The 26,647-nt window shown below is 38.7% G+C and overlaps 1 protein-coding gene across 11 annotated transcripts in view; it reads left to right on the forward strand.

Annotated features, from left to right (window-relative positions):
• The first annotated feature begins 2,028 nt into the window (after nt 1-2,028).
• GPR141 (G protein-coupled receptor 141) overlaps nt 2,029-26,647 on the forward strand; it is a 64,918-nt gene continuing 40,299 nt past the window's right edge. For 4 of the 11 annotated variants that reach the window (XM_023192771.2, XM_023192769.2, XM_023192770.2 and 1 more), the window contains exons 1-2: nt 2,029-2,241; nt 24,699-24,793. The gene's annotated coding sequence lies outside the window, so the exon portion shown is untranslated. Of the gene's footprint in view, nt 2,242-22,683; nt 22,804-24,698; nt 24,794-25,418; nt 25,421-26,647 lie in introns of all 11 variants that reach the window. The other 7 variants (XM_023192774.2, XM_023192773.2, XM_023192775.3 and 4 more) reach the window with 3 other exon arrangements.

Here is a 26,647-nt window from a genome sequence, read left to right on the forward strand (position 1 = left end):
CTCTCGCCTAGGGTGTAGCCCTTCAGTGGTCCTAACTGAAAATTTTGAGGTAATTATAAGGGCACCACCTCCTTGGTGGTCTCTAGACTCTAATTTTGCTTCTTAAACTAGATTTCCTTTACTTCTGAGCATCTTAACCACTCCATTTCTCCTGTTTCTTTACCTCTCAGTGTCCAATTTCAAATCAGTAATGCCTTGAGTAAAACGTACTCAAGAGTTGAAAATCAGGTTCACTTTTTGGTACTTCCTTCTTCTGGGGATTTTATTTCTTTAAGTTCTCATTGCCTGGGCAGCTTTCTGAAGCCTTCGAACTTACAGGTTTTGCATTCTGTTCATTCTTTTAAGCTGCTCTCAGCAGGAGGGTTTGTCAGCAACAATCTTCTCTACGATTAATAAAGCTTGAAATATCTCTAGCATGAGTTATTTTGAAGCAGATAACATTTTAACGCATATAACAGAAAGATTGTACATCTGCTGAAATTGAAGTTTCCTGATGTAGAGGCCTTTCCTTCAAACTAAGAAACAAAGTTGGAAGCACTTACAACATTATGTTTGGAGTAAGAAATGTGAACACTGATGTAAACAAAACTGCAAAAATTTTGCCTAAAATATGAGTGTTTTAGCATTGCAAAGAAGACCAGGAATCACCCGAAATGACCAAAGTTATTCTACTTAGGGACCTTAAAGTAGAAAGAACCCAGGACCAGTATCATTTTGATGCCTTTTAAAATGTCTTTTTGAAATGGTGAAATGTCACAATGGATTTTTAAAATAGGGAAATGTTTAAAATGTTGATATTTAATAAATTAGTACTTTTTAACTGACAAATTTCCATGTAATATTATCATGCTCATTACATCAGGAATTCTCAACCCCAGGGCCACAGACCAGTAGTGGTTCGTGGCCTGTTAGGAACTGGGCTGTACAGAAGGAGTGGAGCAGTGCACAAATGAGCCAGCAAAGCTTCGTCTGTATTTACAGCTGCTCCCCATCACTTGCATTACTGCCTGAGCTCCACCTCCTGTTAGATCAGCAGGGGCATTAGATTCTCATGGGAGCGTGAACCTTATTGTTGAACTGTCCATGTGAGGGATCTAGGTTGCAGTGTTCCTTATGAGAATCTAATGCCTGATGATCTGTCACTGTCTCCCATCACCCCCAGATGGGACCATCTAGTTGCAGGAAAACCAGCTCAGGGCTCCCACTGATTCTACATTACGATGTGTTGTATAATTATTTCATTATATATTATCATGTAATAACAATTGAAATAAAGTGCACAATAAATGTAATGTGCTTGAATCATCTGGAAAACATCCCCCACCCCTGTCTGTGGAAAAATTGTCTTCCATGAAACCTTTCCCTGGTGCCAAAAGGTTGGGGACCGCTGATTTACATGATAATTAGAACATTTATAAAATCCTAATTTATAGAGTGGTCATAAAATGGTAGGAAAGTTAAAACAGTTTGAGGAACTGACGATTTTTTTTTTTCAATACTTGCATTGCATCTCTATGACTGTGTGGACAGCTTCTTTTGGAGATAATGTTGACAGTCTAAGAAGTTAAGCTGTGACAAAATTACTCCCCTCCCCTGCCCCTCTAGCACACTCTGATTTTAAGTGCTTTTTATCTTAATTCTAATTAAATGACATAATTATAGTACCATATCACAGTCAATGTCATTTATCAGTAACAACTAATTAACACAATTATAAAAGTGGGAGCCCTAAGTGGGAGCCCAGTGAGGTATAGAGCAACTCTGGAAATTTTCTCCTTACTGAAAGGAAATATTACACATATTCCTTCACCAGAAGAACAATACACAGTTTATCTTCCCTTTTTGTTTTTGATAATATCACTTTGTTCCCCATTCTCTACAAAATTTCGTTTGAATAACATTTTAAAAACTTGATTCATCATAGTCATCAATCCTTCATAAATATTTCTTGACATAATTGGCTTCTCTGTAGTTTTGCAACTTGGGCTGTTCATGTTTAACAGGTTAGTTTTTCAAGACTATTGTGTTTCAAACGGTTTTGAGGTTTTATGGTCTGTTGACATTCTGAGGAACTTAGAATACATTCACTTCCTTTTGCTTGGTAAGCTGTCCAGAGCCTTTGCAAATGCATTCAGAGCATGGAAATGCCCCAGCTGCCCTGCTGTTGAAACAGAATCCTATTTGGAAGGCAGACATGTGGCCCATCTCTGTAGCCATCACTGAGAAATCTGGATTTTCAAGGTAAGTGCAGAAGACTTAGGTTTGGGGAGACATGAATGAAAATGCCGCAGAAATAAAGCATACTGAATTGGTTGGCATAGTTCTAATTCGGAATCTTCAAAAGGTTCTGCTATAAAAAGCAAGCGTATTCTCTCTAACCACAACTCCTCCTTCATAGAAGGGATTGTTCTATTCTTACTGCTTAGGATACGCTGCTCTGAAAGTAAAACCTAATTTTTATTGGTAACTATGAACCAAAATAATTTTAGAATCTCTCTGTCAAAAAACCGGCTAAACGTATCATAGAATTTTTTAGGGCACCTGGCACTATTGAATTTATGTATAATTATTCAAATGCTTGTCTTTTAAGTGATGTCTTAATTTTCTTTTGTTACGAAAATCCTTTAACTCTGTTACTGCATTATTTTCAGATAGAGTTTGAAACTATTCGGGCAGCCCTAGTCAATAGAAGGAAACAATCTGTAAGCAATCAGGCACTTAGACATTTCTAAAAGAAGCATATTCAAAATAACATGTAAAATAATGGTAATTATAATTCTTTCCATCCCACTTTTAAAGTACTACATAACAGGAAGGATCCGAAAATAACTTCTTAAATAAGATAAATTAAAGGAACAACATCTGTTCAAATAATTTTACTTTAAGTAAAATACCTTCTGTACCAGTATTTTCTACTTCCAAGAAGTAACATTTTTCCAATATGTCGAATGAAATATAATGCAAAGTTTTTAAAAAATAAGTAATACCTAACCTGACTATAGGCATTTAATTTTGTTTCACAAATTTGTTATATGACTTTTGATAGGTCACTTAATTCTCTGGACTTCAGCGTTCTACATAATCGCACAATTACTTAGCTGAGAAATTGCTTAGTCAGTACTCCAGAATTACACGTCTTTGTTTTCTGTTTTATTGGGTTTAAATCAATTAATTAGTCAGGATTTTAATCAATCAATAGGAGTAATAGGAAGACCAATGAATGAGGAATCAGGTGGTGTGAACTCTAGTCCTCTGTTTTTTAGTAACTGGCTGCATAATTTGGGGGAATATTATCTAAGGATTCCAGATCAGGGGTTGGCAAACTTTTTCTACAAAAGCCTAGATAGTAAATATTTTAGGCTTTGCAAGCCAAGAGGTAGAACCGAGGCTAATATATTGGTACTTACTAACCATTTAAAACTATAAAAATCATTTGTAGCTCACAGGCTGTACAAAAACAAGAAGTGAGCCAGATTTGACTTAGGGGACACAGTTTTCCAACTCTTCTTCTAGCAATGATTTTCAACAATTATAAAATGGAAGTTGTAGACTAGATAAGAGATGCTCAGCTAAGGGAGATCCTGGATGGTCTTTAGAGAGATACACCAATCCTCTGAAATTGCATGCAAAAATGTAAGTGTGTGTTTTTCTTTTCTTTTTTGTTTTTTGTGTTTGTTTTTCTCTCCCTCCTTACTTCTTCCCTTCCTTCCTTCCTTCCTTCCTGCCTGCCTTCCTTCCTTCCTCCCTCCCTCCCTCCTCCCTGCCTCTGTTTCTCTCTCTCTTTCTTTCTTCAGGGCCTTTCTCTCTGTTGCCCAGGCTGGAGTTCAGTGACCCAATCATGGCTCACTGACTGCAGCCTCAATCTCCAGGGGTCAAGTGATCCTTTCATCTCAGCCTCCTCAGTAGCTGAGACTACAGGTACTTGCCACCACACCTGGCTAATTAATTAATTAATTTTTTTTAATAGAGACAGGGTCTTGCTCATGTTGCCCAGGTTGGTCTCAAACTCCTGGGCTCAAGTGATCCTCCTGTCTTGGCCATGTTGGGATTACAGGCTTGAGCCATTGTGCTTGGCAGCGCTTTCATTTTTTTCTTCTTTTTTGAATAAGAAAAACATGGATTTCATCAGATTTTCAAAGTGGTCCAAAATCCAATTAAAGTTAAGGACCATAGGTCTAGCTAATTTCTAAAAGTGCTTTCCAAATTTAAAATCAATGAACCTGTGAAATGTTTACTGATGTCTACTATGTATAAGCCATTGTGCTAGCACTATGAGAGACATAGCATGTTGTGACTAAAATATGTTAAATATATTGTTAAATAATATGTTAAAAATATATTTTTGGGACAAGGCCTTGCTCTGTCTCCAAGGCAAGAGTGCAGTCACGCAATCACAGCTCACTGAAGCCTTCATCTCCTGGAATCAGGTGATCCTCTCACTTCAGCCTCCTGAATAGCTGGGACTGCAGGCATGAGCCACCCTGCCTGCTTTTTTTTTTTTTCTTTAGAGAGGGGGTCTCACTGTGTTGCCAAGGCTGATCTCAAATCCCTGGGCTCAAGCAGTCTTCCTGACTCAGACTCAGACAAAAAATATTTTAAAGATTAGAGTATGTGCAAGTCAGTACTATCCTTCAAAGTAATAACATTGAAAACAATTTTCAATTGGTCAAAGATTTCTGAGACATTGCTTTGCAAAGTGTTTTCTTTTCCTTTTTTGAACTGAAGAAGAGTTTTTTTTTTTTTTACTGTTTAAGTTCTAGGGTACATGTGCATAACGTGCGAGTTTGTTATATATGTATACATGTGCCATGTTGGTGTGCTGCACCCAATAACTTGTCATTTATATTAGATATATCTCCTAATGGTATCCTTCCCCCCACCCCCTCCTCACAATAGGACCCGTTGTGTGATGTTCCCCTTCCTGTGTCCAAGTGATCTCATTGTTCAATTCCCACCTATGAGGGAGAACATGCGGTATTTAGTTTTCTGTTCCTGTGATAGTTTGCTGAGAATGATGGTTTCCAGCTGCATCGATGTCCCTACAAAGGACACAAACTCATCCTTTTTTATGGCTGCATAGTATCCATGGTATATATGTGCCACATTTTCTTAATGCAATCTGTCACTGATGGACATTTGGGTTGATTCCAAGTCTTTGCTATTGTGAATAGTGCCACAATAAACATAAGTGTGCATGTGTCTTTATAGCAGCATGACTTATAATCCTTTGTGTATATCTCCAGTAATGGGATGGCTGGGTCAAGTGGTATTTCTAGTTCTAGATCCTTGAGGAACGGCCACACTGTCTTCCACAATGGTTGAACTTGTTTACAGTTCCACCAACAGTGTAAAAGTGTTCTTATTTCTCCATATCCTCTCCAGCACCTGTTGTTTCCTGATTTTTTAATGATCCCCATCTAACTGGTGTGAGATGGTATCTCATTGTGGTTTTGATTTGCTTTTCTCTGATGGCAAGTGATGATGAGCATTTTTTCATGTGTCTGTTGGCTGTATGAATGTCTTCTTTTGAGAAGTGTCTGTTCATATCCTTTGCCCACTTTTTGATGGGGTTGTTTGTTTTTTTCTTGTAAATTTGATTGAGTTCTTTATAGGTTCTGGATATTAGCCCTTTGTCAGATGAGTATATTGCAACAATTTTCTCCCATTCTGTAGGTTGCCTATTCACTCTGATGGTAGTTTCTTTTGCTATGCAGAAGCTCTTTAGTTTGATTAGATCCCATTTGTCAATTTTGGCTTTTGTTGCCATTGCTTTTGGTGTTTTAGACATGAAGTCCTTGCCCATGCCTATGTCCTGAATGGTATTACCTAGGTTTTCTTCTAGGGTTTTTATGGTTTTAGGTCTAACATTTAAGTCTCTAATCCATCTTGAATTAATTTTCATGTAAGGAGTAAGGAAAGGATCCAGTTTCAGCTTTCTACTTATGGCTAGCCAATTTTCCCATCACCATTTATTAAATAGGGAATCCTTTCCCCATTTCTTGTTTCTCTCAGGTTTGTCAAAGATCAGATGGCTGTAGATGTGTGGTATTATTTCTGAGGTCTCTGTTCTGTTCCATTGGTCTATATCTCTGTTTTGGTACAAGTACCATGCTGTTTTGGTTACTGTAGCCTTGAAGTATAGTTTGAAGTCAGGTAGCATGATGCCTCCAGCTTTGTTCTTTTGGCTTAAGATTGTCTTGGCAATGCGGGCTCTTTTTTGGTTCCATATGAACTTTAAAGCAGTTTTTTCCAATTCTGTGAAGAAAGTCATTGGTAACTTAATGGGGATGGCATTGAATCTATAAATTACCTTGGGCCATATGGCCATTTTCACAATATTGATTCTTCCTATCCATGAGCATGGTATGTTATGTTCCTCCTTTTGTTTGTGTCCTCTTTTATTTCACTGAGCAGTGGTTTGTAGTTCTCCTTGAAGAGGTCTTTTACATCCCTTGTAAGTTGGATTCCTAGGTATTTTATTCTCTTTGAAGCTATTGTGAATGGGAGTTCATTCATGATTTGGCTCTCTGTTTGTCTCTTAACTGCTGTGTAAGAATGCTTGTGATTTTTGCACATTGATTTTGTATCCTGAGACTTTGCTGAAGTTGCTTATCAGCTTAAGGAAATTTTGGGCTGAGAAAATGGGGTTTTCTAAATATACAATCATGTCATCTGCAACCAGGGACAATTTGACTTCTTCTTTTCCTAACTGAATACCCTTGATTTCTTTCTCTTGCATGATTGCCCTAGCCAGAACTTCTAACACTATGTTGAATAGGAGTGATGAGAAAGGGCATCCTTGTCTTGTGCCAGTTTTCAAAGGGAATGCTTCCAGTTTTTGCCCATTCAGTATGATATTGGCTGTGGGTTTGTCATAAATAGCTCTTACTATTTTGAGATACGTTCCAACAATACTGAATTTATTGAGAGTTTTTAGCATGAAGGGCTGTTGAATTTTGTCAAAGGCCTTTTTCTGCATCTATTGAGATAATCATGTGGTTTTTGTCTTTGGTTCTGTTTATATGCTGGATTACATTTATTGATTTGTGTATGTTGAACCAGCCTTGCATCCCGGGGATGAAGCCCACTTGATCATGGTGGATAAGCTTTTTGATGTGCTGCTGGATTCAGTTTGCCAGTATATTATTGAGGATTTTTGCATTGATGTTCATCAGGGATATTGGTCTAAAATTCTCTTTTTTTGTTGTATCTCTGTCAGGCTTTGGTATCAGGATGATGTTGGCCTTGTAAAATGAGTTATGGAGGATTCCCTCTGTTTCCATTGATTGGAATAGTTTCAGAAGGAATGGTACCAACTTCTCCTTGTACCTCCGGTAGAATTCGGCTGTGAATCCTTCTGGTCTTGGACTTTTTTTGGTTGGTAGGTTATTAATTATTGCCCCAATTTCAGAGCCTGCTGTTGGTCTATTCTGGGATTCAAAGTCTTCCTGGTTTAGTCTTGGGAGAGTGTAAGTGTCCAGGAAATTATCCATTTCTTCTAGGTTTTCTAGTTTATTTGTGTAGAGGTGTTTATAGTATTTTCTGATGGTAGTTTGTATTTCTGTGGGGTTGGTGGTGATATCCCCTTTATCATTTTTTATTGCATCTATTTGATTCTTCTCTCTTTTCTTCTTTATCATTCTTGCTAGTGGTCTATCAATTTTGTTGATCTTTTCAAAAAACCAGCTCCTGGATTCATTGATTTTTTGGAGGGCTTTTTGTGTCTCTCTCTCTTCCAGTTCTGCTCTGATCTTGGTTATTTCTTGCCTTCTCCTAGCTTTTGAATGTGTTTGCTCTTGCTTCTCTAGTTCTTTTAATTGTGATGTTAGGGTGTCAATTTTAGATCTTTTCTGCTTTCTCCTGTGGGCATTTAGTGCTATAAATTTCCCTCTACATACTGCTTTAAATGTGTCCCAGAGATTCTGGTATGTTGTATCTTTGTTCTCACTGGTTTCAAAGAACATCTTTATTTCTGCCTTCATTTTGTTATGTACCCAGTAGTCATTCAGGAGCAGGTTGTTCAGTTTCCATGTAGTTGAGCAGTTTTGATTGAGTTTCTTAGTCCTGAGTTCTAGTTTGATTGCACTGTGGTCTGAGAGACAGTTTGTTATAATTTCTGTTCTTTTGCATTTGCTGAGGATTGCTTTACTTCCAACTATGTGGTCAAGTTTGGAATAAGTGTGATGTGATGCTGAGAAGAATGTATATTCTGTTGGTTTGGGGTGGAGAGTTCTGTCAATGTCTATTAGGTCTGCTTGGTGCAGAGTTGAGTTCAATTCCTGGATATCCTTATTAACTTTCTGTCTCATTGATCTGTCTAATGTTGACAGTGGGGTGTTAAAGTCTCCCATTATTATTGTATGGGAGTCTAAGTCTCTTTGTAAGTCTCTAAGGACTTGCTTTATGAATCTGGGTGCTCCTGTATTGGGTGCATATATATTTAGGATAGTGAGCTCTTCCTGATGAATTGATCCCTTTACCATCATGTAATGGCCTTCTTTGTCTCTTTTGATCTTTGATGGTTTAAAGTCTGTTTTATCAGAGACTAGGATTGCAACCCCTGCTTTTTTTTGTTCTCCATTTGCTTGGTAGATCTTCCTCCATCCCTTTATTTTGAGCCTAAGTGTGTCTCTGCATGTGAGATGGGTCTCCTGAATATAGCAAACTGATGGGTCTTGACTCTTTATCCAATTTGCCAGTCTGTGTCTTTTAATTGGACCATTTAGTCCATTTACATTTAAGGTTAATATTAGTATGTGTGAACTTGATCCTGTCATTATGATATTAGCTGGTTATTTTGCTCGCTAGTTGATGCAGTTTCTTCCTAGCATCGATGGACTTTACATTTTCACATGTTTTTGCAATGGCTGGTACCTGTTGTTCCTTTCCATGTTCAGTGCTTCCTTCAAGATCTCTTGTAGGGCAGGCCTGCTGGTGACAAAATCTCGAAGCATTTGCTTGTCTGTAAAGGATTTTATTTCTCCTTCACTTATGAAACTTAGTTTGGCTGGATATGAAATTCTGGGTTGAAAATTCTTTTCTTTAAGAATGTTGAATATTGGCCCCCACTCTCTTCTGCCTTGGAGACTTTCTGCCGAGAGATCTGCTGTTAGTCTGATGGGCTTCCCTTTGTGGGTAACCCGACCTTTCTCTCTGGCTGCCCTTAACATTTTTTCCTTCATTTCAACTTTGGTGAATCTGACAATTATGTGTCTTGGAGTTGCTCTTCTTGAGGAGTATCTTTGTGGAATTCTCTGTATTTCCTGAATTTGAATGTTGACCTGCCTTACTAGGTTGGGGAAGTTCTCCTGGATGATACCCTGCAGAGTGTTTTCCAACTTGCTTCCATTTTCCCTGTCACTTTCAGGCACATCAATCAGATGTGGATTTGGTCTTTTCACATAATCCCATATTTCTCGGAGACTTTGTTCATTTCTTTTTACTCTTTTTTTTTCTATACTTCTCTTCTCGCTTCATTTCATTCATTTGATCTTCAATCGCTGATAGTCTTTCTTCCATTTGATTGAGTCGGTTACTGAAGCTTGTGCATTTGTCACGTAGTTCTTATGTTATGGTTTTCATCTCTGTCAGTTCTTTTAAGGACTTCTCTACATTGGTTATTCTAGTTAGCCATTCATCAAATCTGTTTTCAAGGTTTTTAGTTTGTTTGCGCTGGTTACATAGTTCCTCCTTTAGCTCTGAGAAGTTTGATCGACTGAAGCCTTCTTCTCTCGACTCTTCAAAGTCATTTTCCATCCAGCTTTGTTCCTTTGCTGGTGACGGGCTGCATTCCTTTGAAGGTGGGGGGGAATCGCTCTGATGTTTTGAATTTCCAGCTTTTCTGTGCTGCTTTTTCCCCATCTTTGTGGTTTTATCTGTCTTTGGTCTTTGATGATGGTGATGTACTGATGGGGTTTTGGTGTGGGTGTCCTTTCTGTTTGTTAGTTTTCCTCCTAACAGTCAGGACCCTCAGCTATAGGTCTGTTGGAGTTTGCTTGAGGTCCACTCCAGACCCTGTTTGCCTGGGTATCAGCAGCAGAGGCTGCAGAAGATAGAATATTGCTGAACAGTGAGTGTTGCTGTCTGATTCTTGCTCTGCAAGCTTCGTCTCAGGGGTGTACCCCACCATGTGAGGTGTGAGGTATCGGTCTGCACCTAATGGGGGATGTCTCCCAGTTAGGCTACTCAGGGGTCAGGGACCCACTTGAGCAGGTGGTCTGTCCATTCTCAGATCTCAACCTTTGTGCTGGGAGATTCACTGCTCTCTTCAAAGCTGTCAGACAGGGGCATTTACCTCTGTGGAGGTTTCTGCTGCTTTTTGTTTAGGTATGCCCTGTCCCCAGAGGAGGAGTCTACAGAGGCAGGCCAGCCTCCTTGAACTGTGGTAGGCTCCACCCAATTCGAGCTTCCCAGCGGCTTTGTTTACCTACTTAGGCCTCAGCAATGGCGGGTGCCCCTCCCCCAGCCTCGCTGCCACCTTGCATATAGATCTCAGACTGCTGTGCTAGCAATGAGGGAGGCTCTGTAGGTGTGGGACCCTCTGGGCCAGGTGTGGTATATAATCACCTGGTGTGCTGTTTGCTAAGACCCTTGGTAAAGCACAGTATTAGGGTGGGAGTTACCCGATTTTCCAGGTGTTGTGTGTCTCAATTTCCTTTGGCTGGGAAAAGGAATTCCCTTCCCCCTTGCACTTCCCAGGGGAGGCGATGCCTTGCCCTGCTTCAGCTCTCGCTGGTCGGGCTGCACGTGCGGACCAGCGCCAACTGTCCGACACACCCCAGTGAGATGAACCTGGTACCTCAGTTGAAAATGCAGAAATCACTCATCTTCTGTGTCGCTCACCCTGGGAGCTGGAGGCTGGGGCTGTTCCTATTCAGCCATCTTGGGCACTCCCCCAGCAAAGTGTTTTCAAAGCTACTTCATGCGTTATACCAAAGTATTTTCCAAAAATTGTTATTGTCCCATCTTATTTTGAATGACAATGTTATTATTCATGACAATCATAATCAAACTTAATCTAAGCATAGTCTGTTTCCTAAAAACATAATATGCTTAAGGGCAGGAACTATGCCTTTGCTACCTTTATATTTTAGAACAGTGTTTGGCCCATAGTAAGTACTCAGCATCTTTGGAATGGTTATATGAGTGAATAAGTGAATGAAATGATGAAGGTATTATCATGGAGATTATGTACCATAGATACTGAAGGCTTGGAACTCCAGATGGTCTAAAAGCTGCAGTTGCTAAGTCCAAAGATGGCTTCTCTTTTCAAATTTGAGGTAACTGTGATTTCAAAATAACTGGCCAACTTAATATTGCAGTTCCTGATGATTAAGTCATTTTTTAAAAAGAGTGAAATTTGTGAAATTTAATTAACATAGGAGAGAGAAATACTTCTTACAAGGTTGCTAGTAACCTACTCTCTGGGATGACGTGAGTGGAGGGTGAAATTTTGTTAATGAAAAGCATTGCCATCAGCATCTGAGCCCTTCGTGTCCTGAGACTGGGTAGAAGATATTATCAGCTGGAGCATCATGCATAAATGGTAGCTTTTCTGGGAAATCCAAAAGTCAAGTCTAGTAGAATTTAGGGCACTACTCTGCTCCCTGATAAAGAAGTTCAGACTGCGCTCCACTGCCTGCCCAATTGCTGATGTCCGTCAGTGCACTGTTTCCTGGAAATTTCCCACAGCTACCTGGGGCAGGGGAATAACTTGTGATCAATCAAATCGTAGCTCTGTTCACACTCCAGGAACAATTCCACTGAAAGAAATCCAATCTATAATAACTAGTATGTGATTCACTCACTTCTCAGGGAAATTTAAGATTTAAAATTTTAAGAAATGGTAATGAAAAACCTGAGTAGCTTTGTATATAGTTGGTGTCATGCCTTAGACATCCTTATTCAAAAAAGTGTCTCTCTCCTCTTCTCTTGTCATCCCCTCATCTCAGAGGCTATTAGGAAATAGCAATGTACTCTTTGCTTTGGGATACAAAGCTGTATATACTGTATATACTGTAATATACAGTGAACCTGTGCAGAATCACTCTATATTAAAAAGCACCATTTTCTTCACACATTTAGCAGTTTTACCGAGGACATATTTCCGGATCTCCTTAAGGATTGAGATTAGTCCCAGATATAATCCAAAGACCAGAACCTTCATGAATGGGAGCTCGAATATGTCTTATGATCCAAGGTCTCACTTGGGTGTGGCAGGAAGCTTAGTCCCCTCTCTGAGGATTTCTGAGACTCCCTGGGCAGTGCTTGCATGTTCTACAAATCCCCCAAGACTGCTAGCACCCACTCCTCTCACTTTGACTGCTGCCCTGAGCTCTATTTTCAGATGACCTCTGCACTTCTCTGGAAGGCTTTACTCCAAAAAGTGGTCAAGACCCCTTTCATTCCCTCTCAAAGACAAGTAAACATCTGTGGCAAACCTATTTTGGGGGCAAACTTTTTCTTAAAGGACCAGATAGTAAATATTTTATATTTTGTGAGCCAAACAACCTCTGTTGCAATGATACAACTTATAGTTGTAGTGTGAATACAGCCACAGACATAAATAAATAAGCATGGCTGTGATCAGATAAAAACTGTATTCACAAAAATGAGTGGCCAGCCCATGGGATGTAGTTTGCTGGCCCATGAACTATATTGAATGCTTGGTGTCAACTTTAAAAAATTATACTGTAGTAGGCCGGGCACGGTGGCTCATGCCTGTAATCCCAGTATTTTAGGAGGTGGTTGAATCATCTGAGGTCAGGAGTTCTAGAACAGCCTAGCTAACATGGTGAAATCCTGTCTCTACTAAAAATACAAAAATTAGCCGGGCATGGTGGTACACCTGAGGTCAGGAGTTCGAGATCAGCCTTGCCAACACGGTGAAACCTCGTCTCTACTAAAAATATAAAAATTAGCCGAGCGTGGTGGTACACACCTGTAATCTCAGCTACTCAGGAGACTGAGGTAGGAGAATCACTTGAACGCAGGAGGCAGAGGTTGTGGTGAGTCAAGATCGCGCCACTGCACTCCAGCCTGGGCAACAAGAGTGAAACTCTGTCTCCGAAAAAAAAAAAAAAAAAAAAAAAAATTACAATGTAGTAAAAAGATATACAAAACTCACAGTTAGAGAATGCCTTCCAGAGGTATTAGCACTTCCCTTCCTGGAGGTGCCCATCACTCATTTTAGCCCTGGACTGAGGCCGTGCTACTGAGACCCACTCATCCTTCCTGGCCAGAAGTCCTCTCTCCTCCTTGCCTTCACTTCCACAAGTTCAGGTTCTTCTCCCCATATGTTAAGCCCCAGCTAGGGATGTGAAAAACAAGTTCATGCCATAATCATCTGACAAGAGGAAGGCCCATTGAACAGAAATGTGGTCCATGGAGGTTGGAAGCATCTCTGAAACTACCAGTAGCGCTTATCTCCCATTCATACCACTAAAAGGCTTATCAGAATTTTCCTTTCTTGACTAAAGGGAGAGTCTGCTGTAAAGACAATTCATTTTCCCTTTCTTTTGTGGTAAAGTATATACAATTAACCATTTTAAATATTTTACCATATAGCTTAGTGGTTTAAATACATTCAGTTTGTTGTGCAACCAGGACTACAATTCATTTCCAGAAGTTTTCCATCATCCCAGACTAAAACTCTTTACTCATTAAACAGTTAGTCCTCATTCTTTCCTTCTCTCAGGCCCCTGGTAATCTTATGAAGGTATGCTGAAATTTATCAAATGCTTTTTCTGCATCTATTGAGATGATCACATGGTTTTTGTCCTTCATTCTGTTGATGTGATATATCACATTTGTCGATTTGCATATGTCAAACTATCCTTCTATCCTTAGGATAAATCCCTTTTGGTCATGGTGAATAATCTTTTTAATGTGCTGCCAGATTCCGTTTACTAGTATTTTGTTGAGGATTTTTGCATCTGTGCTCATCAGGGATATAGGCCTATAGTTTTCGTTTTTGGTTGTATCCTTGTCTAGTTTTGGAATCAGGTTAATGCTGGCCTTGAGGAATGAGTTTAAAAGAATTTCCTCCCATTCAATGTTCTGGAAGAGTTTGAAAAGAAATAGTATTAGTTATTTTCTAAACGTTTGGTAGAATTCAGCAGCAAAGTCATGAGGTCTTTGGCTTTTCTTTGATGGGAGACGTTTTAAAAATTATGGATTCAATTTTATTATTAATAATTGGTCTATTCAGAGTTTCTGCTGCTTCTTGAGTCAGTCTTGGTAGGGTGTATGTATCCATGAATTTATCCATTTTTGCTAGGTTTTCCAACTTGTTGGTGTACAGTTGTTCATGGTAGTCTTCAGTGATTCTTTTTTTTATTTTAAATTTCTGTGCTATTAATTGTACAGTCTCTTTTCCTTTCTGATTTTATTTATTTGGGTATTTTCTCTTTTATTAACTTGGTTAGTTTAGGTAATCATTTGTTGGTTTCATTTATGTTTTCAAACAGATAAGTTTTTATTTCATTTCTCTTTTGTATTTTGTTTTCAGTTTCAATTTCATTTATTTCTGCTCTTATTGTTATTATTTCTTTCCTTCTACTAATTTGGGGTTTGTTTTGTTTTTGTTTTTCTAGTCCCTAGAGATACATTGTTACATTGTTTATTTGGAATCTTTCTACTTTTCTGATGTAGGCATTTATTGTTATAAACTTATCTCTTAATACTGCTTCTGCTGTACTCCATACATTTTAGAATTTTAGGTTTCTATTTTCATTTATTTCAAGACATTTTAAAATATGCTTCTTAATTTCTTTATGACTAATTGGTCATTCAGGAGCTTTTTTTTTTAATTTCCATGCATTTTTACAGTTTTGAACGTTTCTCTTGTAATATACTTTGGATGTCCCCTCTGAATCTCATGTTGAGATGTAAATCCTAGTGTTAGAGGTGAGACCTGGTGGGAGGTGTTTGGGTCACGGGAGCAGATCTCTCACGGCTTGGTGCTGTACACCTGATAGTGAGAGAGTTTTCACAAGATCCACTCATTTAAGTGTGTAGCACTTCACCCATCCTTTCTCCTGTTTTCACAGTGTGATGTGCCTGCTCCCACTTCACCTTCCACAATGAGTAAAATCTTCCTGAGGTCTCCCCAGAAGCAGATACTGGCACTGTGCTTCCTGTACAGCCTGCAGAGCCATGAGCCAAATAAACCTCTTTTCTTATAAATTACCAAGTCTCAGGTATTTTTTATAGCAATACAAGAACAACCTAATACACTCTTGTTATTTATTTCTAGATTATTTCATCATGGTAAGGAAATATATTTGATATTATTTCAGTTCTTTTAAATGTGTTGAGGATTGTTTTGTGGCCTAACATGTAACCTATCCTGAAGAATGTTTCATGTGTTGATGAAAAAGAAAATGTATTCTGTAGCTGCTAGAAGAAATGTTCTGTAAATATCAGTTAGGTCTATTTCATTCAAAGTGCAGCTTAAATCCAAATTTCTTTGTTCATTTTCTCTCTATACCATCTGCCCATGCTGAGAACAAAGTGTTGAAGTCTCCTATGATTACTGTATTGTAGTCTATCTCTCCCTTTAGATTCAATAACGTTTGTTTTATGTATCTGTGTGCTCTGGTGTTGGGGCATATATATTTATAATTGGTATGTTCTCTTTATGAATTGATCCTTTTTATCATTATATGATAACCTTGTTTGTATCTTTTTAGAGGTTTGATTAAAATCTCTTTTATCTGCGTAAGTATAGTTACTCCTGCTCAATTTTGGTTTCTCTTTACATGGAATGTCTTTTTCCATCTCTTTACTTCTAGTCTATCTGTATTATTATAGGCGAAGTAAGTTTATTGTGAACAGAATATAGTTGGGTCTTTTTTTTTTTTTTAACCTAGTTATCCAGTCTATATCTTTTTTGTTTGTTTGTTTGTTTGTTTTGTTTTGTTTTGCTTTTTTTTTTGAGATGGAGTCTCACTCTGTCACCCAGGCTGGAGTGCCGTGGCGCCATCTTGGCTCACTGCAACCTCTGCCTCCCTGGTTCAAGTCAGTCTATATCTTTTAAGTGGAGAATTTAATCCATTTACATTCAAGGTTATTATTTATAGGGGAAGACTTACTCCTGTTATTTAGTTAATTGTTTTCTTGTAGTTTTGTATATTATTTGTTCTTTTCTTCCTCTCTTATTGTTTATTATTGTGGTTTGATGATTTTCTGTAGTATAAGGTTTGATTATTTTCTGTTTCTCCCTTTGTGTATCTGCTCTACCAGTTAGTTTTATACTTTTGCATGTTTTCATGATGATTGTCGTTTTGCTTCTAGATGTAGGACTCCCTTGAACATGTTTTGGTAAGGCTGGTGAGTGGTAATAAATTCCCTTAGTTTTTGTTTGTCTGGGAAAGATGTTTTTATCTCTCATTTCTGAAAGATACCTTTTCTGGGTGTAGTCTTGAGTGGAGTTTTTTTTTCCCCTTTAACATTTTGAATATATCATCCTATTCTCTCTTGGCCTGTTAGCTTTCTCTTAAGAAATGTGCTGTTAATCTAATGGGGATTCCCTTAGAGTGACTTTATATTTTTTATTGCTGTTTTAAGAATTCTCACTGTCTTTGACTTTTTTTTTTTTTTTTTTTTTTGGTGGGCTGAATTACATGCTGTTTTTCTTTCTTTTCTTTTTTTATTACATCTTAAGTTCTGGGATACATGTGCAGAACATGCAGGTTTGTTACATAGGTATACACGTGCCATGGTGGTTTGCTGCACCCATCAACCCATTATGTACATTAGGTATTTCTCCTAATGCTATCCCTCCCCCAGCTCCCCATCCCCCAACAGCCCCCAGTGTGTGATGTTCCCCTCCCTGTGTCCATGTGTTCTCATTGTTCAAATCCCACTTATGAGTGAGAACGTGCAGTGTTTGGTTTTGTGTTCCTGTGTTAGTTTGCTGAGAATGATGGCTTCCAGCTTCATCCATGTCCCTGCAAAAAACATGAACTCATCCTTTTTTATGGCTGCATAGTATTCCATGGTGTATATGTGCCACATTTTCTTTATCCAGTCTACCATTTATGGGCATTTGGGTTGGATCCAAGTCTTTGCTATTGTGAATAGTGCTGCAATAAATACGTGTGTACATGTGTCTTTATAGTAGAATGACTTACAATCCTTTGGGTATATACCCAGTAATAAGATTGCTGGGTCAAATGGTATTTCTGGTTCTAGATCCTTGAGGAATCACCATACTGTCTTCTACAATGGTTGAAATAATTTACACTCCTACCAACAGTGTAAAAGTGTACCTATTTCTCACCATCCTCTCCAGCATCTGTTGTTTCCTGGCTTTTTAATGATCACTATTCTAACTGGCATGGGATGGTATCTCATTATGGTTTTGATTTGCATTTCTCTAATGACCCATGATGATGAGCTTTTTTTCATATGTTTGTTGGCCACATAAATGTTTTCTTTTGAGAAGTGTCTGTTCGTATCCTTTGCCCACTTTTTGATGGGGTTGTCTTTTTCTTGTAAATTTGTTTGAGTTCCTTGTAGATTCTGGATATATGCCCTTTGTCAGATGGATAGATTGCAAATTTTTTTTTTTTTTTTTTTTGCTGTGCAGAAGCTCTTTACTTTAATGAGATCCCATTTGACACTTTTGGCTTTTGTTGCCATTGCTTTTGGTGTTTTAGTCATGAAGTCTTTGCCCACACCTATGTCCTGAATGGTATTGCCTAGGTTTTGTTCTAGGGTTTTTATGGTTTTAGGTTTTACATTTATGTCTTTAATCCATCTTATACAAAAGTTAATTTTTGTAGAAGGCATAAGGAAGGGGTCCAGTTTCAGTTTTCTGCGTATGGCTAGCCAGTTTTCCCTACACCATTTATTAAATAGGGAATCCTTTCCTCATTGCTTGTTTTTGTTAGGTTTGTCAAAGATCAGATGGTTGTAGATGTGTGGCACTATTTCTGAGACCTCTGTTCTGTTCCATTGGTCTATATATCTGTTTTGGTACCAGTACCATGCTGTTTTGGTTACTGTAGCCTTGTAGTATAGTTTGAAGTCAGGTAGCTTGATGCCTCTACATTTGTTCTTTTTGCTTAAGATTGTCTTAGCTATATGGTCTAGAGGAGTCAGGTATGGCTGTATTTCTGTAAACTGAGCCAATAGGCCTCAGTGGCAACTTGGGACAAAGGGGATGAAGCACCTCCTAGTGGTGAGTCTAGACCTTGGGATGGTGGGGCTTAGCAGCATCCCAGACTCTGTGAGAGCAGGTACAGTGGCAGCAAGTATCCCAGAATGGTGGGGCACAGCTGTTAGGGCCCTGCGGGAGCATGAAGCAGCACATGCTTCATGACTCTACTCCCTCAGAAGAGAGGTATCTCAGTAGTTCAGACTCTAGCGGGCTAGTCTAACTCCAGAGAAGCAGAATACTAGAGTTATTTTGTCTGTAGGATGGGGTGTCTCAGCTGTTTTTCTTGAATATAGGGTATCTTGTCAATTCAGCCTTAGATGTGCAGCTTCTTAGCTTGAAGTCTGTAAAGACACAGAGTTCCCAACGGCAATGTGCCACTTCAGCCAGTCCTGGGGGGCAAGACTAGTCTCAATGATCCAGGCACCATTTCCTTGGGATATAGGGCACTGTTTTGGCTTAGGTACTGCAGTGTATGACCACTTCAGACAGTCAAGGCACCATTTCCTGGGAGGCAGGTTGTTGCTTTGACTTAGACTTTGGTGAGGTATGACTGCCCTGGGCAGCCAAGGCCTGGTTTTCCTGGGATGTCTGGCATTGTTTCAGCTCTGAAACCTGTGTCAGGGCACATTAGTAATCGGAAGGGATGAGAGGCAGTGTGCAACTTCAGTATTGGTCCTGTGGGACAGGTGCAGCAGCGACTGGGAGGGGTTTTGGAGCAGCTCTGCCAGGGCACTTTTTCCTTGGGAGGCAGTGCACAGCCTTGGCTTAGGGCCCTTGGGGCAGGGTGCAGCAGCAACCGGGAGAAGTAGATTAAGCAACTCCACCAAGGTGCCATTTCCTCAGGAAAGATTGTGCAACTTGAGCTCAGGCCCCAAGGGGCAGGGCGCAGCAACAACTGGAGAGGTAGATGGAGCTGTTCTGCTGAAGAACTGTTTTCCTAGCAGGGAGTGTGCAGCTCCAGCTCAGGCCCTGTCTTAGTCCATTTGTGTTGCAGTGAAGGAATATTGAGGCTGGGTAGTTTATAAAGAAGATTGGTTTATTTAGCTCATGGTTCTGCAGCCTGTACAAGAAACATGGCAGGTGTGCAGATCACATGGCAAGAGAGGAAGCAAGAGAGATGGGGAAGGTGCCAGGCTCTTTTTAACAACCAGCTCTCAGGGAAATTCTCATGGGAATTAATAGAGCAAGAATTCACTTATTACCATGAGGACAGCACCAAGCCGTTCATGAGGGATCCACCCCCATAACCTTAGCACCTCCTGTTTGGCCTAGATTCCAACATTGGGGATCAAATTTCAACATTAGGCTTGGAGGGTCAAATATCCAAACTACAGCTCTACCCTAAGGTTAGAGCTCAGTGACTGGGAAGGGTAGATAAAGGAATTCCACGAAGACACCATTTTCCCAGTAGGCAGTGCGCAGTGTCAGCTTAGGGCCCTGAAGGCAGGGCACAGCCACTACTGGGAGAGGTATATGGAGCTGTTCTGCCAAAGCAAGGTTTCCCCAGCAGGGATTGCACAGCTTCAGCTTTAGCTCCAGACAAGGGGGCAGAAGGAGGAGCAGGTAGAGTGGTTCCGCTGTCACTTGGCCTCCAGGGTAGGGTATAACAGTTGCTCACAGCTCAGCTTGTGGATATCAGGCCACAGAATGGGGGTGGTTCCATGGCAGCTTAACTTCAGGGATGAAGGGGCCCCCATAGCTCCATGCCCCTGGAGCAAGACACACTCTAACATAGTTCCAGTCCGAAATGGCATAACAGTAGCCATGCAGGGCATTGGAGGTGGGGCACTGTGTCCACTCCTTCTTTGCTAGGAGCACAGCTGTGTGGACTCCAGGCAGCTCCCTCAGCTCGACTTAATGTCTGTGAGGATGGTAGAGACCCACTGGCAAGGTCTGTAGATGTTCAAAGTGTGGATGAGGTTGGCTAGGGTTCTCTTGCTCACCTTTCTGACAATGGGAGAAATTCTTCCTCGCTCCCAGCTGATCCTGGCTGGGGGATGGGATGTAGGAGTCCCTGTGTTTCCTTCTGTTCTCTATATGGGTATCCTAAGTTTCCGTGTTCATTCAGGTTTCTGTTACTTCTTTAAGGAACTCTGCCACTCTGCTCTAGCTATTTTTATTAAAATGTAGTTATGTATTGATTGTTTTGTCTGTCTTTGTGGTGATGATATGTGCTAGGGGCTTCTAGTTAGCCATCTTTCTGTCACTCAGCTATCCTTTCTCTTTAAACACTTCCGTAGTGTTTGAATTAAAAAATGTATATTGACAAGCCAACATGTCATGTTGTCACTGTGTGGCAGTTATCCCCTGGTTATCTGTATTCTATTTTCAGTCTCTATAAATTTGACAATTATAGGTCCCTTGTATAAATGAAAGCATATAATATTTGTTCTTTTGCTTAAAGATAAATTCTTGCATCTGTTCTTGGAGTCACAGGAAAAAATAAGTTACCCATATACCTTGGCCTCCAGTCACCTCTGGTTTGAAAGTACAGAAAATCCCCCATTTAAACAATGATTGACTTACAAGTTTGCAACTTTATAATAGTGTGAAAGCCATACTCAGTAGAAAACAGACTCTGAATCTTGACTTTTGCTTAAAAATCATTTATAATAAAGTTAATTATAAAATAGCTTTGTGTTAGATGGTTTTGCCCAACTGTAGGCTAATGTAAATGTTCTAAGTATGTTTAAAGTAGTTGAGGTTAAGCTATGATATTTGGTAGGTTAGGTATGTTAAATACACTTTCAATGTAATGGTATTTTCAACTTACAGTGAGTTTATAAAGACAAAACCCCATGAACGTTGAGAAGCATCCGTATTGGAATCTTGTCTAAGAATACCCTGCTATGTGCTTTTCATGCATTACCTCCCACTATCCTCCACCTGTTGCTCCTGCAAACATATATTGCTAATTCCCTTCTTTGGAATGTTATGATCTGTGCCTGGCATTCAACCACCTCATTTTTCTCAGTGCAACTTGTCATTCGACCCAGCACAAGGACCACTGATGTGCACATATGGAATTATTCTCATTTCTCTGTGTCATTTAGTATAATGGCACTCATATAACACATCATATGCTGCCTTACAAAGATAATTTTAGTTTAGGTTTAATCTTATTATTTGGTTGTAATCTCTTTGTAGAACAGGATCCAGTCTTTATGCTATGTGATGACCTTACTTAGAGATTTAGATATGAGATGCAATAATTTTTTAAGAAATTAAACAATTGTCACATTAATTTGATGCCTACTCTCTCTCTCCTCTCTCAGTCACCCTTCATACTCATTTCAGATGCAGTAAATTTGACACAAACATATATGGGCTTCCTTAATTGAGTTTTCTGGAAAAAATTTTAATAGTAAAATAGAAATTATTTTACCTAATTTATTCTTTATAATACCATAGATAGATAGAGAGTGAGAGAGAGAGGGAAATTCAAAGATATTTTTATAACCCATGCATTCCAGGAGGCTATAATTAGTTAGAAGGACACAATTTATATATGTAAAACTAATGCCAAGATCAGAAGACTTTCTGAAATTCTGTACTTGTAAAATGCTTTATGATTTATAAAGAGGAGGTAGAAGTAATAATTCTTATTTTACTGTTTTTTCCCCAGATATTTAATTAGGAAAAATTACAAGTTAAGTGTCAAATTTTCTTCATGGGAACAGATCTAAAACAGGCCAATTTGGAGACAGTTGCAGAAAAACAGAGTGATTAGATAATCTTTGTTAGCATAAATGGAAAAAGAACATTGAGTAAATATCATTAACCAAATGACTGAGTGGGTAGTTAGTTTTATAGCTAGTTTTCTAGAATATGTCCTAATACCATTAAAGTTTATTTTAAAAACTTTAAAGCCTTATAATGCAAATGGAAAAATCAAGGCTTAAGGTCACCTAGCCAGTCAGGAGAGTGAATTTTGACTTCAAGCTCTAAGTGTGTCTCAGCAGCCTCCATGCTCAGGCATGAGTTATGGATGTGGACCCTGAACGCTGAGGTGGTTTAGGAAGGAGGGAGGTCAGTGAAAGTGGAGAGATCAGAAGATTGACTCTTCACTGAGTCTCAGTGTACAGATGGCATTTGGATCAACAACAAAGAAATTGACACTCAGGCGTATTAAGGCAGTGATTCTCAAAGTGGATTTGTTTCAGAATCACCTGAACCACTTATCAGCACCAGTTTCAAGGTCTCACCACAAATTCTAATCCAGTGGTCTGTGAAGAGGCTCTGGGCACCAGGGATTTGATTAATCTCTTTAGGTGATTATGAAGGCTAGAGGTTAGGAGCCTGGTTATCTCTCATCTTGTATCCTAATCTTGTATAGTAAGTGCCAATACCAAGGACATAACTAACAGCTGCTCTGAGGGCTTAAGTGTAAGAGAGGGAGGAATATTCAGAGACAACCTGTGCATCCTGGCCTCCGTGCCTGGCAGCGTGGGATACATACAGGAGGTTTATGCCACAGGGGGAAATACAGGCTAGTAATTGTATTCCTTATTTCCTAGACTTTCTTTATAAAAACAGTGATGATTCTGTCTGCTGTTGCGTACTTAAAAGAAACAAGCTAATCTGCCATATTCCAGATGCATGACCTTGGTCAGCTTCAACAAACCTCAGATTCTTGTGTAAGTAAAAGGAAGAGAGTGATATCTAACTCAAATGAAAATTGTGAGGATCAAAAGTAATAATGTGTGAACAATGCCTAGGACAGAGTATTATTCAAAATTATTACCCTTCTTCCTCCCTACCTCCATTGTACAGTTTTTAGTTTTTATAACATCTATAAATAAAACCAAACTATCCTATCTCACTATTCCATCAATCAACGACTTTCAGCCAAAGGCCACGAGAACGTGTGTGTAGGGCCTATGACTCATGGTGGGGGAGGGAAAACACAAGCCATAGGGAGTCTTGGGGCAACTCAGCAAGAAAGTGTCAGAAACAATCTATGGAAGGATTTGGGTTTTGGTTGTGTGACTAGGGAATGTGGGGATTTGCTATGTATTGGATGCTGTTTGCTGTCAGAAGGCAGGGACAAATTTACGGTTACGTAAAGAAATGTCAGTCACTAATTTTAACCAGAAAAGGGGTATTGGTATCTTATGAGTGGCCCAATGACCTTGTTTTTGTCTGTGCTTAGACAAAAGTGTGCAGTAGACTTGTTTTGTACCACTTTGTCATGGCCTTAGAGTGATCTCACTTGAGCTGCTCTCTTTTTTTCTTTATCACATCTGAAATAAAAGAAAATGTAGGAGCAAAGCTGATATATATTTGAATTGTGGAAGGTGGAGAAGTGTTGAGACATTGAACATTGGTTGAGCAGTTTCTGTATCTTACGTCAAGATAAACTTCGATCCTTCTGAGAATCTCACATGTATATTATCTACATAAGGTGGGATTTGAAGCCAGATCTATCTGACTTTTAACCACCAAAACTCCCAGTCTGGTGTGCTGTCACCTTATTGAGCTGTGCTTTGGGCACTATTAGAGGATGCGAATGAATTCCTGACTGTCTGTTGAAATGGCCTGCCTTTGACTTTACTTACAATAGAAAACATACTTTGATCTAGAATCAGGGATTGGCAATTTTTTTTCTATGAAGAATCAGATAGGAAATATTTTTGGTTCTGTGGGCCATAAAGTTTCTAGTAGGACTACTCAACTGGCAATGTAGTGAAAGAGTGGCCATAGATCATATGTAAACAAATAGGTGTAGTTATGCTCCAATAAAACTTTATTTATAAAATCAGGTGGCAGGTGGAATTGGGCCCTTTGGCTAGAGTTTGCAAACTTTTTATCTAGATGATAAGTAAACAAAGATCCCAAATGAACTTGGATTTTTAAAAATGTGTTTAACACATTTAAAGTTGCTTTGAATAAGTAAATATGTGTAATAAATATAAAATAAATATGAACAAATAGACATGTTGTGAGGTTTTGGTTTTTCAGGGATTTATTAATTTATTTATAATTTTTAAAAAGACTTATTTCCAAACACAACAGAGAATCAGCATGGTGCCTCATGCCATTTGCTTTTTCCAGCTGTAGAGTGACAACTGGATCTTGTGAGGCCAAAGTGTTTATTGAATAGTTTTTCTGTCCTTCAGTCTATCAGGCACCATGCTTGGCCTTTCCTTTCATTATTCCTTAAAGGATAACTCTTGTTTGCTAAACTGAAGCTCAGAGATGCTGAACAATTTGTCCTCAGTCATCCAGATGTTGTGGTAGAACTAGTGCTGAAACTCACACTTTTTCCACTATACCCTATCCCTCAAATTTTACAAATTATTCAGTTGGTGCTCTGGGGCATAAGATCTTTGGATCATCTTCTGAATCATCAAACTAAAATGATATGATCAGATTGAATTTAGTGCAGAGTGTATTTTATTACATTTAAATTTTTTGAAAAATTAGAATTAGAGGCTAAATGTGGAAATTAGAATTCAGTACCATAGCGTTGGAGGGCATTGCATATTGAGCCTCAGCATGCTAATTTCCTTTTTATATATTCCTCTTTCAGCAAAGCATAGCATAATAACGCCACCTGAAAACCAAGATCATCTACCACCACCGTGTCAGACTGTCTCCACTATAGCTTGATGGTAGGAAGATGAGGTAAGGCATATCATGAGAGAGATTTACTCTGAACCTCTCCTACCACATGCTATGCCACTGATCTCAGTCAGAAGGAATTTTCAACTAAAATCTCCTATTCTCTGAATATAGAAAACAAATACAAACATGTATAGGTAGCATGTAATGGTACAGGTACATTCTTATGATTTTATGTTTATAGTCAAAAAACACACAATGATATTTTTCATGCAAATTAATTAAAACAACCTCCTAGTCATATAATGTTTACATTCATTTATACCATATACCCAGCACCTACATATTTCTATGGATAAATATGAAAGATATCCCAAAAATATCACAAGTATATTATATATGTAAGATTAAATTTGAAGCCAGATCTTCAAATCTTCAAAACTTTAATATTGCCACTAAACAATATTCTCTTTTAGAAGAGTCCAACCTATATTTTTCTCCTACCAGCAGCCTGGTAAACTCACCTGCCCCGGGAAACGGTGTCTGATTCACCTGAGTGTGGATGCTCTATTCTTCCAGTCTAGACAGGATTTGCATCCTTAGCTTATGCTGAAAAGTGAGCACATACCCCTTGTGCATGGAACTATGTCATTGTGGTAGGACATTATTATAGTGAACATACTCCTAGTAGTTCCATTTGCAAACCTTGAGACAATACATCTTACGATCCATCGTGATTTGGCAAAGAAAATTCTTCCAAGTGCTTCAAATGGAATGTAGAAGAAAATGTATGATTATTTTTCCTAAGTATCTTTCTTTCTCCAGTACCTCATTGTATATTCATTTATGAAAATAGTAATAACTATTAATAAAAGGAAATATAAATCATAATAGAAAAATGATAATCCATATATTTCTCACTTTAATGTTCGAGTGGGTTGTTGGGAGAGGAATGGAGGGAGACTTGCTTCATGACCCAAGGAAAGGCCTTTGAGATGCACCACTAGATCTCAGCTCAATTCTGTCCTCCGTTCTATTTCACTTCCTATGCAGACTTGCCAGATTTAGAAAATGAAAACATAGGACTCCCAGTAAAATTTGAATTTCAGATAAATGGTAAATTTTTTTTAGTACAACTTTGTTCCAAATATTGCATGGAGTACTTATACAAAATAATCATTTGTTGTTTGTCCAAATTTCAAATTTAACTGAGTATCCTGCATTTTATCTGTTAACCCTACACACAAATACTTAAGGCTCTGAGTTTTCATGTGGAGAGTTTTCTCGTTCAACAGAATTGGATTTAATTTTCTGCACAACCACACATAAGCCTTTAGAAAACTTGCTTAACCTGGAGCTAATAATTCATATTGTAGAGTTGTCATGCGGATTAAATGGAGAGAATGCAAATAAATCTCCTAGGTTCAGGTTAGGATTCAGCAGCTGCTCAAAAAACATTAGGTAAATGTTTATTTTCTTTTTGCCTCTCAAACTTACTTAACTGCTTTCCTAACCTTTCTGAGAAGAATAGGGAGCTCCTCCCTTTTCCCTTTCAATAGGCTGTACTTACTTCTGTTGCAGCAACTTACATGGTTTAAGGCTTGTTTCGTAATAATGACATAGACCTATCAATTTCTTTCTTGTTCGGTTTGTGTTTGTCAGACATAACTTTATAAGATTTTTTTTCTTTCAAAACTTTCCAAGTCATCTTATTTAAAACATGTCTAAATAATGGCCTCCTAAAGCAATTTTTAGACACAAAGTCTGATTTTAAAACTCTTACTTTTAACTGTAGAGTTTGGTACATAAATTATCTACTGATCATATGTACATCTATTTCTGCCTTTTAATTTTTTGTTTACTATTTATCTATATTTTTGTGGGTTTTATATTTTCTCCTTTCTTCCTCTCTTTTCC

Source organism: Piliocolobus tephrosceles, chromosome 8 (genome assembly GCF_002776525.5).
Source record: "Piliocolobus tephrosceles isolate RC106 chromosome 8, ASM277652v3, whole genome shotgun sequence".
Taxonomy (NCBI): Eukaryota; Metazoa; Chordata; class Mammalia; order Primates; family Cercopithecidae; genus Piliocolobus; species Piliocolobus tephrosceles.